Below are 17,857 nucleotides of genomic sequence, written 5' to 3' on the forward strand. Positions count from 1 at the left end.
GAGCCCAGATACAGAAGAATACTGAATCCGACTGCATGACAAGAACCCGGCAGAGTCCAATCCAAATCCAGCACCTCCGTAGAAACCATGAAGGAGTTCCGAATCCCATCCATACCTACCTCCTATCTCAGATTAGACCTGGGGTACCACATACAGTACGGAATCAACAAATACGAGTGGCTACCCTGGACAATCCCAAAGATTTTCGTCTCCCCTTAGGATCTGAATACATTTGGTGGATTTTTTCATGGATTTCTAACCACAAAATACATATCTCTGAATGCCGGCTTCAAACGTATAAGAAATGGACGTTATTTTCCAATAAATAATGCTTGTCTACTCATTTGGAAGTGAGAGTAACCGGTTTTCCTCTGTAGATGTTGACTAAGAATAGTGTGAATGTAAGAATCTAATTCATAGATACCTCGGCATTTATAGAAACGAATGGAAGCTCCACACTCATAACGCCTTTGTCATATACTGGGTGAATCCTGGGGTGTGATTTGAGGATTATTTCCATGAGTTATATATAGTACCTATAGTGGTATTCCTAACAGTGATGTACACTCATGTCCAAAATGCTTGTCGCATATCTACAACTATCTTCTTGTAAGAATATAATTTGATAATAATTTTGCAGAATACTTTTAATACTGATACTATATGTATAATCGGGAAATGTATATTTGTGGTAAATTTCATAGGAAAAATTATAAATACGAAAATTAGAATGAGTAAAACAAATGTTGCTAAATGGACAAGAAAGTTTTATTGTTCTTATTTACTGTTCTTTTGACATGAAATTTGTCACATACATGTCTTTGCCGATTATATACATACTAACATTATAAGAAATACCAGGCGAATTCGTTATCAAATTATATTCCTACAACAACATATTTATAGACGTACGACAATAATTTTGCACATAAGTGTACATACTATTTATAATTTTGTGCTTGTAAAAGTTCTGTTCCGAACTATACAGGGAATTCATGAACCAAATGCTATAAATTTAAAAGGTGGTTTCTTATATGAAATGAAAGGTAAAAATTTCTAGTATACGTGAATCGTAAATTGCCTCCTTTCAGAGTTTAAAATCGTCGAAAACGCAAACTGTCACGTTTTAAGACATGCTTGGCTTGAAAATTATGGGGTCTTTTGCAAGGAGATCAAAGAATTACAGAAGAACTAGTTTGCGTTCTAACTAACTAACTAACTCTATGGCCTATGGAACCCGGAGGTTCAGTGCCGCGTTCACAAAAGCTCTCCACTGACTTCTATCCTTAGCTAATTGGATCCAGTTTCTACTTTGTATTCCTATCTCTGCGAGATCCATCTTAATATTATCCTCCCATCTGCGCCTAGGTCTTCCTAATGGTCGTTTTCCTATGGGTCTACCAGTCAAGACTTTGAAAGCGTTTCTACTTTCTTCCATTCTAGCTACATGACCTGCCCACCTAAGCCTCCTAGACTTGACGACCCTAACAATGTTGGGTAAACCGTATAAACTATGTAGTTCCTCGTTATGAAGCTTCCGCCATTTGCGTTCTATCTAAATATTAAAACAATCTCTCAGAACCTCTGCAACGAACTCTCAATTAGGACTTCAATCTGTATCTGTATCCGTGTACCCCAACTTACTTTATACAATTTGTGACGCCAGTGTGTGAACCATTGATATTAAGATAGAAAGCATGCTAGTTCATTTGTAATTTCTTGAACCGCTCTTGAGGGTAGAGATGGAGTGAGTGGTGGGTCAAATGGGTCAGGATTTTTGTTAGTGGGTCAGTGGGTCAATATGACGTGACCCACTGCAACCCACTCTGGCCTACTGACTCACCATGACCCACTCTGCTTAACACATTGTAAACAGCACCTTCTGAACATCGGAGAATTTGTCTACGGTTTAATTTCAAAGCCTCCATTTTGTTCTTTTTTCTTTTGTTTCTATTTACTTATATGAAATGAGTATATCTAAGTGAAAACAGAACTTCAGGCACTTCTGGAAATTCATATTTGTAATTGTAATAATAGTAATAGGACTTATTACTTGGCTTTCGAGACAGCCAAATTATATTTTTTCCCCTTTACGTTGGTCTGCTTTACCTTGATTTGAAACTTTCAAATTTCATCCTATTTTCCACTGAAAAGTACGTGTAATTCAACAAAAGAATAATTATATATAATAAATAGACCTTTGTCGTAATACGCTTTACCATTTTATATCGTAAAGGTCAGATCCGCCAGTATTGTAGCAGACAGGTGTTTGAGCAATTGATCGTAAAAGTTCAAACTTCGGTTAGTAATAATTTCACGGTCTTGTTTTTTATTACAAGTGTGAACTCTTTAGTCAATGCTGAGGAGAACGTGGATCATGGATCACAGTTGATGACGATGGATTTTGGTGTGTGGTAGGTCAGAGTGGGTCATGGTGAGTCGTGGGTCTTGCATGGGTCATGGTTGATCGTGGATCCAATGGATCGCGGGTTATGGTGGGTGGTAGATCATGGGTCAAGTTTTCATTGACCCACGCCATCTCTGCTTGAGAGGTCTCATAATTATGAAACTAGAGAGTTCCAAAACGTTATGTCTCGCATTTTTGACGGTTTATAAATATGAACTGTGGCGTTTTTCATCCCATGCTTATTAGAACTTTTTCCTTTCAGTCGATGTATAAAACCACCTAAATTTATGGTACTGAATTCATGAACACTCTGTATAGTGTGAAACCATTTATTTCTCTAGGAAAACTACAGAAAGGCGGGATTAATTCGTATGGTTGAACAACAAAGTAAGTATAGAGAATATCTTGTATACGTTTTACAATTTGTCCAATTAATTAGTATCGCGTTATCGGAACTATCCTATAGGACAGATCATGGGAATAATTACCATAACTGCCTTGTCTTTTTTTATTATTATTTATATTTGTTTTTCAAGCAACCATCTATATCCATACAATGGGAATTTCCCATGACGAATTTCCGTGAACAAGAAACAGGAGGGGTAAGCAACTTGTTATACTTTTTCGCCCTCTCCTCTTCGACGAAAAATTTTTGGCAGTTGATTGTTTGCGTCGCAACAACAGCGCTCGCAGCGGCGGCGTGATGAGTTATGTCGATTGGCTTGTATCCAAATAGGAGACGCAACGCGGACACTTGGCAGACACCATGTCTCGTCGTCATGTCTTTCTCAGTTTTTTTATTTATTTTTTTTTTAAATTCACCAAACAATACATTCCATCTTTCTCGGTGACCATCAAACAACGCTACTGCGTGGTCAGATATGGAAGGAAGGAGGGGGGGGGGATTCTACAACACAATGCGGAAAGACATGAAACAATACGAAATGAATAGAGTTCGGAAATACATGTAAACTCATCTTCATATGTATTCTGCCATAAATGATAGGAGACACGCCGCTATTCTCAACTAACATGTTTCTAAATTTTTACAGAGTTTTTCTGTTTGTTTGTTAGATCCACAGCGTGCAACTTAAGTTTCACGCACTTCCATTACCAACTAGAGCTTTCAAAGAACTACCGTTCAAAACCAATAGTAATAGTGCCCATGTTTGAATACATTTCTAATTATGATTTTTATACTAATTTCAGAACGCTGTTGAATCCAATTGAATTATTTTTAAATATATCCTTCCGTCGCGTAACAAGAAAAATAAAAATAAATATACAACGGTTACCAGTTTCAGAAATTAAAATCCGGGACGCTACTAAATTACGAGAATCTTTGACTTGCTTAAAATGAAAGGAAGTGTTGTATACTAATTTACTTTCTTCCATTAGATAGAGTTGTTCAAGTATTACGTAATCACATTTTTAGTCATTTTAGTAGACCTTCTCTTCTCTAGTTAAGCAAACGTAAGCAGATGATTTACCGCCTCCCCCCCCCCCCTTGGTAAGCAATTCAGAGTCTGTTTTAGTTCGTTCAAGGTATGATGTTTACTTTCACACGTTTTGTCTGTTCGTGTTATATCTTTTGTTTAGAAGAATTAATTCATTGGCAATATGTTCTACCGGGGTTTGTTCTCTTCAGAAAACTTCTTTCGTTGAATTTTTACTTTACTTCTTTTAAGAGATTAATTATATACCTAATCCTATGAATAAGCAAACAGTAACATTCCTTTCCTTTCTTCTTCGTTGAAATCCGGGGGAGTCCCGAGAAATATTGTCGGGACGCCGAGACGTAGTTGTCGATTCCGTGAAGGTCCCGTATTTTTCGGGGACGAATGGCAATCCTAGAATATACCAACTTTTAAACTAGTTTTCTCCATTAGCGCCATTTTAGATTTTACCAATGGAGACAACATGGTTCACCAACATGAGAGTTTCATATTATTATTATTATTATTATTATTATTATTATTATTATTATTATTATTATTATTATTATTATTATTATTATTATTATTATTATTATTATTATTATTATGTTAGTATACAAATTATTAAAAGGCATGTGTTTTTCCAACACAGACAATTTCTCCCTGCCCTTACCAAATGACGCCCCTGGATTTTTCTTGTGATCCTACAGATCATCATCATCATAGGTTTTCTGCCATTATTGGGAAGTCACTTGACGCAACTGAGAATCTTCCATGCTCCACGATCTTTCGCTAGCCTCTTCGTTTGCATGTACGATTTTTCTGTTTTGATATCATCCATTAATTGTAGTCTCCTTCACCCCCTCCCTCTCTTTCCTGCCATCATATCCTCTAGTACGTCCCTCATGATAAAATTCCTTCTTAGTCAACACCATTCTAAGACCTTATTCATTTTCCGCTCGACCCAACTAATTCTCTCCATTCTTTTCCATACTCACATTTCGAGAGCTTCCAGTTGTTTTTCATCCCTTTTGCGTAATGTCCATGTTTCTGACTCCATACGAAGGTTTTTATCAGTCCTTTTTTCAACTTTTTATTCAAGATCCCACAAAATAGACTTTTTATCCTCCTAAAGTTTTTTTTTTTTTTTTTTTTTTTTACGCTTCCTATTCTTCCTATATTTCGCGTTTGCACTTCACAGATGGATATGTTTAAAAGTAAGTTCCTTTGGATTCAGCATCATGAAACTAATATAAGGAGTGTACTTAGAAATGTTACCAAATATGTATTCTTTTATAATTGTCACAAGCAGTAGATCAAACATCTAAACTTTTTGAGGTCATTCTTCTCGTGACGCCATGGATAGATATGGCTTACAATAATTTAATTAGATTTACCATCCTCCAAATTAGTGTAAAAAGACCAATTAGAAGTTTATCCAAGCATTGGCATTTTTTATATTATTACTATATATCTATCCTTATTTCGAAAATTCTTTGTATTTTTCATCGCTTTTGTATAGACCCCATATTTTCACACTATAAAAGGTCTCCGTATGGTAGAATACTTGAAGTGAAATATTTAATCATATCATTGTTTAATATTTTATATTAAAACGCTTACAATTTCTATATTGTTTATATAATTTCAAAATTTTAGTTATGCTCGATTTTAACCTTTATTCAGGGATGTAATGGTGCGTATATGGGAATATACGGCGTATATCCATCCACCTAATATTTTTTTTATATATATTTCGGCGTATATTTACCTTAAATTTACATATATGGGGAAAGAACGAACATATATGGGGATAGGTACACGCTATACTTTTCAAAACGATTGAGTGTATATCTATCAAAAATTCTAGCAATACATCACTGAGTATAGTACAGTAGAGCGTCGATTATCCGAAAGTCGGTCAACCGAACGACCGCTTAACCGAACTGTGTACTCGCTCGCACCTGTTACTCTCCCACCCTACCGTCCATCATCCCCCTCACTCCCAAACCAAGTTTCCCACAGTAATCGCCGCACTGAGCCACCGTTGGCGGAACATTGCTTCTAATGGGGCCTTCATAAGGCTCTGCTGACCGGCCAAGCCGCCAGTCGCTGTGTTTCAACAATCAGCACACTTCTGTCGGTTTGGCACTGGCTGTAGAAGTACAGTACAGTACAGTACAGTTCGATTATCCGAACAAACCAGTTTTCCGAACACCCATGTCCCCGAATTACTTCGGATAATCGACGCTCTACTGTATACAGTGGGTCTAAGATTCGGGTGGAGCAACTATACCATCGAAACCTAAGTCTTGACTTCTAAATCACAAAAGGTTATAATAAGCAATAATGCTTTTAATTGGACGTTTTGTTGTAAGCATATTGGTTCGAACTTCCAAAGCGAGTGACACTGACAAGTTTTATGATCAATGAATGTGCATGCAGGTGCAGGCTCATTGTCAGAACAATTTAGCCTAAGACTTTAGGCAACCCAAAAGACACTTCTGAAGAATGGGTTGTATACTCAATAGGCGTTATACTCGGGAATTGTCAAGATCATTGTTTTAAATACCTGTTGGAAAATTATGCTAGTACCCTATACAAAATCTATCATTATAACTACTGCTGAAGATCGTAATTTAAAAAAAGAATCGTTTCACAATGTAAAACTACTACAGCTTTCCAAACTGTGCAACTTCGATACTGAAAGTTAAACTTCTGTATTAGGTTCAAGGATAGATCTTACGGTTACACGTGGGGCCGCGGTGGCTCAGTGGTAGAGCGTTCACCTCTGGTACGATCTCAGCTCCCGCCAAGCGAGCTTTATGGTGGACAAAGACCGTGTGCGTAGGTTTTTGTCGGATTTCTCCCGTTTCCTCCCACTTTCCTCATTCCACCATTTCATTCATTTCACATCATCATCATCTCCTTTAGCCTAGCCGACAGAATTAGTATCGACAAAAATTTTGAACTGAATAATACATTCACCAAGTATATTACGACTAACTAGGTCTTGAGGTCAGAAATGGTTAGGGTACGTACTTGTCATCAGATTTACGAGAGAGGTCTTTACAGTATTGTTTGGGAAACCTGTAGAATAAAATGTCCACTGGACGTGGCCGCTTGCAACTGGGGTAATGGGGCGCATTCCCCCTGGATTTTCAAAGGGTATTCAGTTCTTCGAAGTACATATGTCAAGACATGATAATTTGCTTACTCGCTCACTATAGTACTTCATATATTTACATTAAACACTATATTAGTATAATAGAAAAATATATTTACTATAGTTAATAGGGATATATGAATAAATAATTGTTGTTTTGATGTATTATATACACGTGTGCATTAAAGTATGTGTGTGTATTCGCGAGTGTGCTTGTGTATAAGTATTCGTCCCCTCTTAGAATCGGTCTCATCTAGAAAACATTTGCGATCGTCCCTGACTCTGAATACACCGTGAAGGATATTAGAGAATAATACAAAGAGAGTCACGGGAGGTCCCGTACTTGTCCCGGAGTATTTAGTCTTGCTATAGAAACCTTAAGGGTAATGGAAATACTATCGGGACAATTGAGTTTACAGTAGAAATTTTAATGGAAATATGCACGGGACAATCAGACTTGCAATAGAAACTTTAAGGATAATGGAAATATTCACGGAACATTCAGGTTTGCAACCAGAAACTTTAAGGATACTGGAAATATCCACGGGACAGTCAGATTTGCAGTAGAAACTTTAAGGATACTGGAAATATTCACGGAACATTCAGGTTTGCAACCCAGAAACTTTAAGGATAATGGAAATATCTACGGTACAGTTAACTTGCAGTAGAAACTTTAAGGATAATGGAAATATCCACGGGACAGTCAGACTTGCAGTAGAAACTTTAAGAATACTGGAAATATTCACGGAACATTCAGGTTTGCAACCAGAAACTTTAAGGATAATGGAAATATCCACGGGACCTTTAGGATTACAGTGGAAACTTTAAGGATAATAGATATAACCACGGCATTTTACTTGGATTTCAACGGGATGTTCCTGTCACAAAACAATATTTGGATATGAGAAATTCGTTCTGTGATCATCTCTCAAACAGACAAGAAAAATTCCACAGGAATTCCGCAAGAAGTTGCTCATAAAGTGGACATAAGGGTTTCCATAGGATTCCACTGTTGTCTCACGGACATCTCGACATTCCAAGAGTGTGCAAGGGATTTCTTTGTGATATACTGTCACAGAACTCACTTGTTTATTTCTGCGACGATGAACTATCGAGTCTCTTAAATGATACAGTTAGTTACTTGTTCTTTCTTAACAATTAAGAAGAAGCTATCACAGGTTTCTTTTGTACTGTACGGGAACTCTAGGAAAAGCATGTGACATTATGTATATGTCTGGCCTGAATGTTGCTTTTCTTTCTCCTTTTTTTTCTGTAGAGGTTCTCCATCGCTTTTGACGTCAATGTCTCAGCTAAAGGCGCGCACAAAGCCCTCTCCTTCCCCCCTCCACACCTTCTTAAAACTAATCAATTCTCTATGTTTCCTTTTTGCTACCACATTGTCATCCATTGCGAACAAGAAAGATGATGACAGGCTATGTCATACAAGAAACATCTAACATCCGCTTCAGTGACAAGCACTCTGCATTAGGAAGCAAACGGAAATACTCTACGCAACGATGTACTTGCTCAGATAACAGAGAATTTCGTTGTTTTTTTTCTCTCTCTCTCTCTTGAAAACAGTTCTCAGAAACAAATAATACAAACATATACGTTTTGTCGAAGTATAGATAACATGTAAGCGAAATAAGATTTGATTTCCTCTGTGCTTCGAGATTGTTGATTCTACTGCATATCTTTGAACATTCAGAAACGTTCACTTTTAGTTTCAGTATGTTCTACAGGCCCAAGTTCTAATCAATTTAGTTCTCTGTAGTTCGGTTAAAATCAGTTAAAATCTTCATTTTACTCTCCATGTCGTATCTTTACTTAAAATCCTGGACCTTTAACCTAGCTCTTTTAAAGCAAATGAAATGAAATCTCTTAAGTTTACGTCCCATGGTTATGCCGGCTAGGATAAAGGAGACGGTGATGATGAGAAATAATTGGAATAGTGGAATGAAGAAGGGGAGGAAACGGAAGAACCCCGAGAAAACCCACACACACTGTGTTTGTTCACTACAAAACCCACGTGGCGCGAGCTGGGATCGACGCAAGGACCCTCTGCACTAGAGGTGAACGCTCTTCCATTGAGCCTCTTTAGCTCTTTTGTATGCGAGATGGTGTGATGGGGAACTGACTACACTATGAAGATTCATCTTACATCACGATCTTTGCACCCGACAACTGCATCAGATTCGGAACCTATATTAAGAGTAAATTATGTCCTTCATAACCTTTTTCTTGTATAACGACGCAAAACAAAAACAAAAAAACTGAAAAACATTCAACCAACTACCATCAATTTACTGCTGGACAATATTGACCAATTCTTTTTTGCGTTACGTCACAGTATTTCTTGATTTCGTCACACAACATAGTATGATGACGTTTCCTAGATCACTTCTTGACTCTTCATATTCAGTCAACGATTGCTTTTGCCCACCGAACTTTTACTTCAAGTGTTGATGTATGTGTGTGTGTGTGTGTATGTGTGTGTGTGTGTGTGTGATACTTTATTTCGCAGTAACTACCGGACGGATCTGAACGAAATTTGGCGGGAAAGTAGTTAATTATCTAAGAATTATAGATCGCTATATTTGGTGGCCACCTCGGCCAGGGACAATCGGTTCGGTTCGGGTATCCTTGTATGTGGTACTTTATTTTTCAGTAATTACTGGCCAGATGTAAACGAAATTTGGTGGAGAATTAGCATCATACAGAGAATAAAGATTGCTATATTTGGTGGCAGGGTTCGGCCATGGGTAGGCTCGGTTTCACTTTCCTTTTATGTGGTACTTTATTTCTCGGTAACTACTGGGCAGATCTGAACGAAATTTCGTAGACAAGTATTCCATAGTCTAAGTAATAAAGGTCGCTACGTTTGATGGCAAGGCTTGGTTAAGTAGCCTCATACGCGGTACTTTACTTGTCGATAATTATTGGCCAGGGTGGCGCGGTGGCTCAGTGGTAGAGCGTTCACCTCCGGTGCTTGAGGTCTCTGGTTCGATCCCAGCTCGCACCGTGTGGACTTTGTGGTGGACAAAAGCGTGCTCGTAGGTCTTCTCGGGATTCTCCCGTTTCCTTCCACTTCCTTGATTCCACCATTTCACTCATTTCTCACCATCACCGTCTCCTTTAGCCTAACCGGCATCACCGTGGGACGTAAAACTTTCATTTCATTTCTTAAAAAATATTACCCAGATCTGAACGAAATTTGATAAGGAAGTAGTTGATCGTCTAAGGAATTAAGATTGTTATATTTGGTGGCATGCTCCGTCAAAAACAAGCTCGACTAAGCAACATAGTCTGTATGTCAAAGCTTTGCACCCCAGGAATTTCTAAGTTTAATTCAAATAGTCTTCTTTTTTCGAGATACCTGATCTACTGCTACTTCAATTCTTTTAATTAGATGATAAACTAATTACTACTGAACAAAACCAACAGATTTTTATTAATAAAACTAATATCGCACAACTGTTTCGCAAACTAAACAGTTTGGCTTAATCAAGCACTATCACACTGTTATTTGACGCAGGAGCGTCATATCAGATTTTGCTTGGAGGAGGCAAGACCCCTTGATACAAGTAAAATTTCGCGTTTTTCATTGATTTGATGAGCATTCTATTGATTAAATCTATATAAATCTCAAACACAGGGTGGCAATTGCCCCCCCTCCAGTCCCCCTAAATGATGCCCCTGATTTGGCGAAACTGATACACAACATTAGTTTTATAATAACAGTCGGTTTGCTTTGCCCACCGATGAGTCTATTATCTAATTATAATATACAGGGTGAGTCATAAGTCTGCATACAAATAAAACATAAACATTAGTCATCTTGTATGGAAACTTACTACCTGGAATATGAAAAATAAACATTAGTCATCTTGTATGGAGACTTACTACCTGGAAAATAAAAAAATAAACATTAGTCATCTTGTATGGAGACTTACTACCTGGAAAATCAAAAATAAACATTAGTCATCTTGTATGGAGACGTATGACTCACCCTGTATAATAAGCAAAGCTTATAGTAAGTACATAATATACAGGTCTATTCAAAATAGTCTTCTCTATTACAAACTTCAATAACTCATGTTTATTAATACGCACATATGTGAAAGTGATATCAACTGAAAAAACAAACTCAAAAAAGTTTTAATATCTGGCAAGATGATGAATTAGTTGCTCAGCTCGACGCTAAGGCAACAGTAACACAAGATGACAACAAATGAAGCTTTTTGTGTGTGCTAAATTTGCATAGTAACCAGTCTGAAGACTTGTAACGATGTCAACCGGTAGGGATAAAACTTCAGTCGCTTGCGGACCAGGGGCGGCTTTAGGATTTTAATTTTAGGTAAGCCCGCTCCCTTGCTTATGGATACATATACACATTTGGTTGATTAACGACAGTAGGAAATTACTTTTACAGTAGTGGTTGTTGCTATATGTTAAATAATTATCTACCATTAATATAAATAAAATATAATATATTTATTCTTTATTGTATCTTTTAGCGTTTATATATTTTTCAAAACTTTTGGGTAGGCCCGTGCCTACCCTCAAGGGCGCTGATTTCTCTGAAAATTTGGGGGGGGTATTTAGATGCAGAAAGCATATGTGAGGATTTTAAAACAAATTGCATTCTAATTATGCCAAATATTGTAAATTTACAAATACAGTAAGGGGGCCCACATGAGCTTTGGGGGGCCGGGCCCCCTCGGCCTCCCGGGACCGGCGCCCTTGCCTACCCGGCCTATCGGCTAAAGCCGCCACTGTTACGGACAACTCTCCACACAGTAGACTGTGGTATTTGCAACTCTGTGCTTACTTTCACCGCGGATTTCTGTAGACTTCTCGTGAAACTATCCCAAACACATTCCATTGTTTCCGCACTTCCCGATGGACGGCCGGGCGCTTTCATCTTGTAGATGCATCCTCTTTCTTTAAAATCGAAGTATCAATTTACGAATACTGGAGGTTCTTCTCCAAACTTAGTTCTAAAGCTTCTTTGGATACTAATAACAGACTGATTACTATGAAAATTTAGCACACAAAAAATTTTCTGTCCTGATTTGCTGCGATCTTGTGTTGCTGTCACCCTAGCGGTGAACTGCGCAAATAATACAACAGCTTTGCCAGATACTAAAATTCTCTAAATTTCTCTTTCATTAGTTATCACTTTCATGATTGTACGTGTTTAGAAACGTGAGTTATTAAAATTTGTAATTGGGAAGATCATTTTGAATATCCCTGTATAATAGTGGAAATTATTCAGTTGTTTTATTTTCATGATAATGCCACTTACTCCTGTCATCTCTCTGATTCATGTGACTCTTTCTGTAGCACCGTAGTTGTTTCGAAGTTTCATCTTGTTCTGTTCACAGTTCTAAAGAAACTGAATATGTTTTCACTTTACTTCTGAGTTCTGATTACAAGCAGAATATGTGCATACTGTCAGCAGTATGTGTGATACTGTTAGATCTACGTTAGTAGTATGCGTGTCACTATTACAATAAACTAAACATCAGAAACAACTCCATCAGGGTCCAGCCGCCTATAGTCGGGCAATTTGTCCATGCCGAGCAGATGCCGCGGTCGGATTGCCGACGCCGGACACCTGTTTCTTTCCGCGCGATGTTCGACCGCGACGAATAGTTGGCTTGCCGAGCAGTCGGCAAACAGAAAGAAATGAGCATTAAATGCGCCGGTGCCGCCGTCGGAAAGTTGCCTTGCCAAGCAGTCGGCAAACAGCCGTAAAGGTGCAGTAAATGCGCCGGCGCCGCCGTCGAAAAGAGGCCGGCAAACGGAGTGGGCAGACTGTCGGAAAGAGGGCTTTCCGACTGTTTTGCCGACTCTGACGGTCGGCAACAGCCTGCAAAAGGCATTTTATTTTACGATTTTCGACCGCTTACCGCCTCGGCAAAAAGATCGGCAACTTTGAACAAGTAAATAGTCGTGCCGCCGCGGGCGGGTGCCTGCTATCTCTGAGGGCCCGCCACCGTCGACGGCGGCAATCCCTCTTTCCGACTGCGACTTCCTGATGTGGAATGTGCTTCATCAGAGCGTATTTTTGAAAAATTTAGTTTTACCAAAATGTTTTTAAATATATTTACTCTGTTCGTGTGTCTGTCTGTTCATCTGTTCGGAACAGCAAAATTTCAAAGAACTAATTGATGGATTATCACAAAATTTAGTCAGAGTAATTACAGAAGCTTAAAAGTTAAAACCGAGTTTGCTAATGAAGACGATATCCAAACCAGAAGTGATAGAAATAAACCATTAACGTTTTCTTACGCTTGAAGTGAGGTCCGGGTCGTGGGGAGGGTGGCCGATGATGTCCTATCGAAGCTGCTTCAACAGCGTGCTGGTCTTCTAGGTTGTATGTGGTCACGCGTTGTCGTGAAGGAAGATGACATTACAGTCTTTCCATAAACTTCTACCAACTGCCGGTGAATTTCAACCACGATTACGTGTTTCGCCCACAGAAATCAAATAACTGAGCGGACTTCTTTGTGAGACCAATTTCCAAATGAGTTGCCATTTGTGTTTACCTGCAACTAGCGCCATAGGTGGCGGATGGCTGAAACTTTACACAGTTGCCAATTCCATGTATTAAAATTACCGCACACCCCTCGTTCCTCTATAACAGACGAAACTCCAAGAATATCTGTCTTGTAACCTTAGTTTCTGGTCCTTCCTCGTATATGCCTCGTCTTTGGACATTATTTTCGTTAAACGCCAATAGTATTGTTGAATTTGTTTATTTCTGTTGGTTCTTTTCATCAGCAATGCTTTATCAGACGTGAGTCTTATGCATGACAGAAACCATATGTTGTTGTAAGTGTTATCGAACAGGCTCTACCATACTAAAGGCAGTTTGTTATGCCAACAATTAGCTATGAGACGCGACCTCCCTCGTGGCTGAGTACTTAGCGTACGCGCCTTTGACGTTGGTAACCCGAGTTCGATTCCAGACGGGAGCTCATATGGTTTGGATCCCACGTTAAGCTGTAGGTCCACGTCTCACATAGCCTCACTGCTGAAAGGAACGCTAAATTAAACTTAAATCAAATCAAATAAGCTATGAGAGGCCGGTGAATCACCTGAGCACTGGTTGGTTAATTCATCGTCTTTTCATCGAAAGGAATAGCGATTTCATGCAAATGTACTTTGGGATATTTATTCCCAGTAATTTAATTGAAAGCTGTTCCAATGTAAGGGGAAGGTATCGTAAAATTCACTTACACTGTCTTTTCCCAAGATAAACTAGGGATTAAACTAGATAGACTAGGCGTAATTTAGGATTAAACCAGAGATTTATCAAACCAAAGATATTCGTAGTATAGGCCTATATATATTTTGCAACAGAAGTGGTTCAAGTAAAATCTCACAAACTTTAGCTGTGTTAGCTCCTCTCGGAGAATGAGTCAAGTTAAATCTCGCGAACTTTAGCTCTGTCATTTAAATGTTCATAGTCTGTAAACAAAAAAAAAAAAAAAAAAAATTATCAACGAATGAGGGGAGACTGAGAGAGAGAGAGAACGAAAGAGAATGGAAGTGGTGAAAATACAGTCAGCGACAAAAGTTCTTTTCATTTGATGAAATTAATTTCGTAAATAAGTTCAGAATGAAAGGACAATTTCAGGACAGTTTTTACTAGATTAAAAAGAATGTGATTTTCTATACATTGCAGACATACCACCGGTATTCCAAAAATAAATTTTACAAACGGAAAAAAAACTTTTGTCGATGACTGCACAAATTTAGCTATGCGCAATATTCGAATATTTATGGGGGCGCGGTGGCTCAGTGATAGAGCGTTCACCTCTGGTGCTTGGGGTCCCTGGTTCGATCCCAGCTCACGCCGTGTGGACTTTGTGGTGGACAAACACGGCGCTCGTGGTTTTTCTCTGGGTTCTTCCGTTTCCTCCCACTTTCTTCATTCCACCATCTCATTCATTTCTCATTATCACCGTCTCCTTTAGCCTAACCGGCATAAGCGTGGGACGTAAAACTTAAAGATTTCATTTCATTTTCAAACATTTATGGTTATTTTCTCAGGAAACCTCCCATTTGCAATATTGCCACTATAACGCTTACGATTCACTCTTCTATTGGTGACCTCAGTTAACGCAAAATGTAGATTTCTTTCGCAACAGAAAATTCCTCCTGTTCTTGAAGCGGTCCTTTTTTTTTTTCTAATTTCGTATAGATTTTAGCGCTATCTTTTGATAGACAATTACCAACAATAAGCGTCATTGTTAGGAGTATGCGTGTCTCACCGCTAGGAGAAGACATCATCATCATCATCATAGGTATTCTGCCATTATTAACAAGTCACTTGCTGCAACTGAGAGGCTTCAATGCCCCATGGTCTTCCGTTAATCTCCTCGTCTTCACGTATGATTTCTCTGTTTTGATACCATCCATCAATTTTAGCCTTGTTTCGTTTCTTCCCTCTTTCTCCTGCTACCATACCCTCTAGTCCGTCCCTTAAGATACGGTTTCTTCTTAGCCAATGTCCCAACCAGTTTCTCTTCCTCCTCTTAATAATATATGAAATCGTCCTTTTCTCCCCAACCGTTCCTAACACCCTCTCATTCGTTTTACGATCGACCCAGCTAATTCTTTCTATTCTTCTCCATACCCACATTTCGAAAATTTCCAGTCGTTTTTCATTATTTTTACGTTTTTCATAATGTTTCTGACCCATACATTACAATACTCCACACCAAGAATTTTATGAGTCTTTTTTTTTTTCAACTCTTTATTCAAGGTCCCACAAAATAATCTTTTATTTCTCCTAAAGGCTTCTTTCGCAATTCCTATTCTTGCGTTTATTTCACGTTCACACCTCATCTCATCGCTAATAATACTGCCCAGGTATCGACAACTAGTCACCTGTTCTATTTTCTCCCCTCCTACTTCTATATTTGACAACGACCGCTTCGTTCCAATCACCATGACTTTTGTCTTGTTAACATTTATTTTCATTCCATATTCTTCACAAACCTTCCTCAAGCTTTCTAACACCTTATTGACAAACGTGAGTAGGAGAAGACAAAACAAAAATAAAAATAAATACAATCTTCTACTTAACAGCTTTGTTTCTTATATACTGTAAATAAAGAAACAAAGAATCTTATTTCAGAAGAATGAAAAGTATTAATTGATATTGGTAACGAACATTGCTTTTAGCACCATAAAATTCAATTTTCTTGAAAACTACGCATAAGACTTTAAGCTCAAGCTTCTCATTTCGTTCACCTTGGTGTTACCTATCGATTAATATACAAAGTGTAACATAAACGCATATTCAAAAGTGACAAGCTGATTGCTAATATTCAAATAAGAAAAAATGTTCCTATAAACATGAGTCCGATGTCGCTTCGTTTCCGAGATACAGGGTGTTCAAATGTCGAGTCCCTCCAGTGGCTCACTATGGGAAAGTGAATGGAAAGTTTCAATATTACAGGAATAATACAATCAACTGGAATTATGCGAGTGCAAATACACTTACACTAATATAGAGAATGAAACTAATCAACATTTGAGGTTATTGGGTTGGCAGTATTGTCAAGCTGGTGCAAAGTGTTATGTTTTTAAATAGTATTAGGCGTCCACAGGCTAGCATATGATCGCTGACATGAAAACGTTCCTAAACATGGGGCACTGTCTTCTAAAGTTTATGTGTGGTATAAACGAACGCTGAGGCCTCCATCGAATACCTTTTTCAATTACTTATCTTTGGAAACATGCAATAGTTGTGATCTATGAACCGTGTTTACTATTGTGAGCCCTTAATTGACTTCACACTTGGACGCCTTGTCTTTCGAAAACGAAGCGGATTCTGCCCCATGTTTAAGAACGTTTTGATGTCAGTAATCATATGCTAACGTGTGGACGTCTAGTGCTATTTGAAAACGTAACACTTTGTACCAGGTTGGCAATACTGACGACCCAATAACCTCAAATGCTGATTAGTTTCATTCTCTATGTTAGTGTAAATGTATTTGCACAGGTATAATTCCACTTGATTATATTATTCCTGTAATATTGAACATTTCCATTCACCGTCTCATAGTGAGCTATTGGGGGGGGATTCGACATTTCAACACCCTGCATCTCGGAAACGAAGTGTCATTGGACCCATGTTTATAGGAACATTTTTACTTATTTAGATGTCTACAATCACCTCATCACTTTTGGCCAAGAATGTTATAAAATAGAGGATATGCCCTTACAACAAAATCGTGAAGCCATACGTCACAGTTTCGCCACTCCTACTCTGCCCACTCCGCCCAATAAGATCGCAGTGTTTTTAGCCAACAATCATGGCGGAAACGAAAGTAGCGAATCAGACGATGACGGAAACGAGAGTAGCCAATCAGACGTGTCGATGCTTGGTTGTTTTTTGGCTTCATTGATTTAAAGAATGAAGATTGATATGGGCAGATCCTCTATTTTATAACATCCTTGCTTTTGGCCATGTATTTATGTTACACCCTGTATAGTATCGTATCTTTCAACAATATTATAATAGTTAAAATTTGTCATGTATCTTCCACAACAATGTTGCTCCAAACACATGCATTTTCTATGGCGAATCTAGACCGGGACGGGGAGAGCCTAGGCAAGGGCACCGATTTCTCTGGAAATTTGGGGAGGCCCATTCCATATATGCAGAAAGCATATATAAGGATTTTAAAACAAATTGCATTGAAATTATACCGAATATTGTAAATTTACAACTACAGTAAGTGGGCCCACATGAACTTTGGGGGGCCTTCTTCCTCCTCCCCGGGATCGGCGCCCTTGAGCCTAGGCCTCCCAAATTTTTTGAGT

General features: G+C 38.4%; 1 protein-coding gene across 15 annotated transcripts in view; it reads left to right on the forward strand.

The window, feature by feature from the left end:
• Positions 1–17,857, forward strand: part of cac (calcium voltage-gated channel subunit cacophony) — a 1,271,727-nt gene that overhangs the window by 892,466 nt on the left and 361,404 nt on the right. The window lies entirely within an intron of this gene.

Source organism: Thermobia domestica, chromosome 7 (assembly GCF_964235325.1).
Source record: "Thermobia domestica chromosome 7, izTheDome1.hap1.1, whole genome shotgun sequence".
Lineage (NCBI taxonomy): Eukaryota > Metazoa > Arthropoda > Insecta > Zygentoma > Lepismatidae > Thermobia > Thermobia domestica.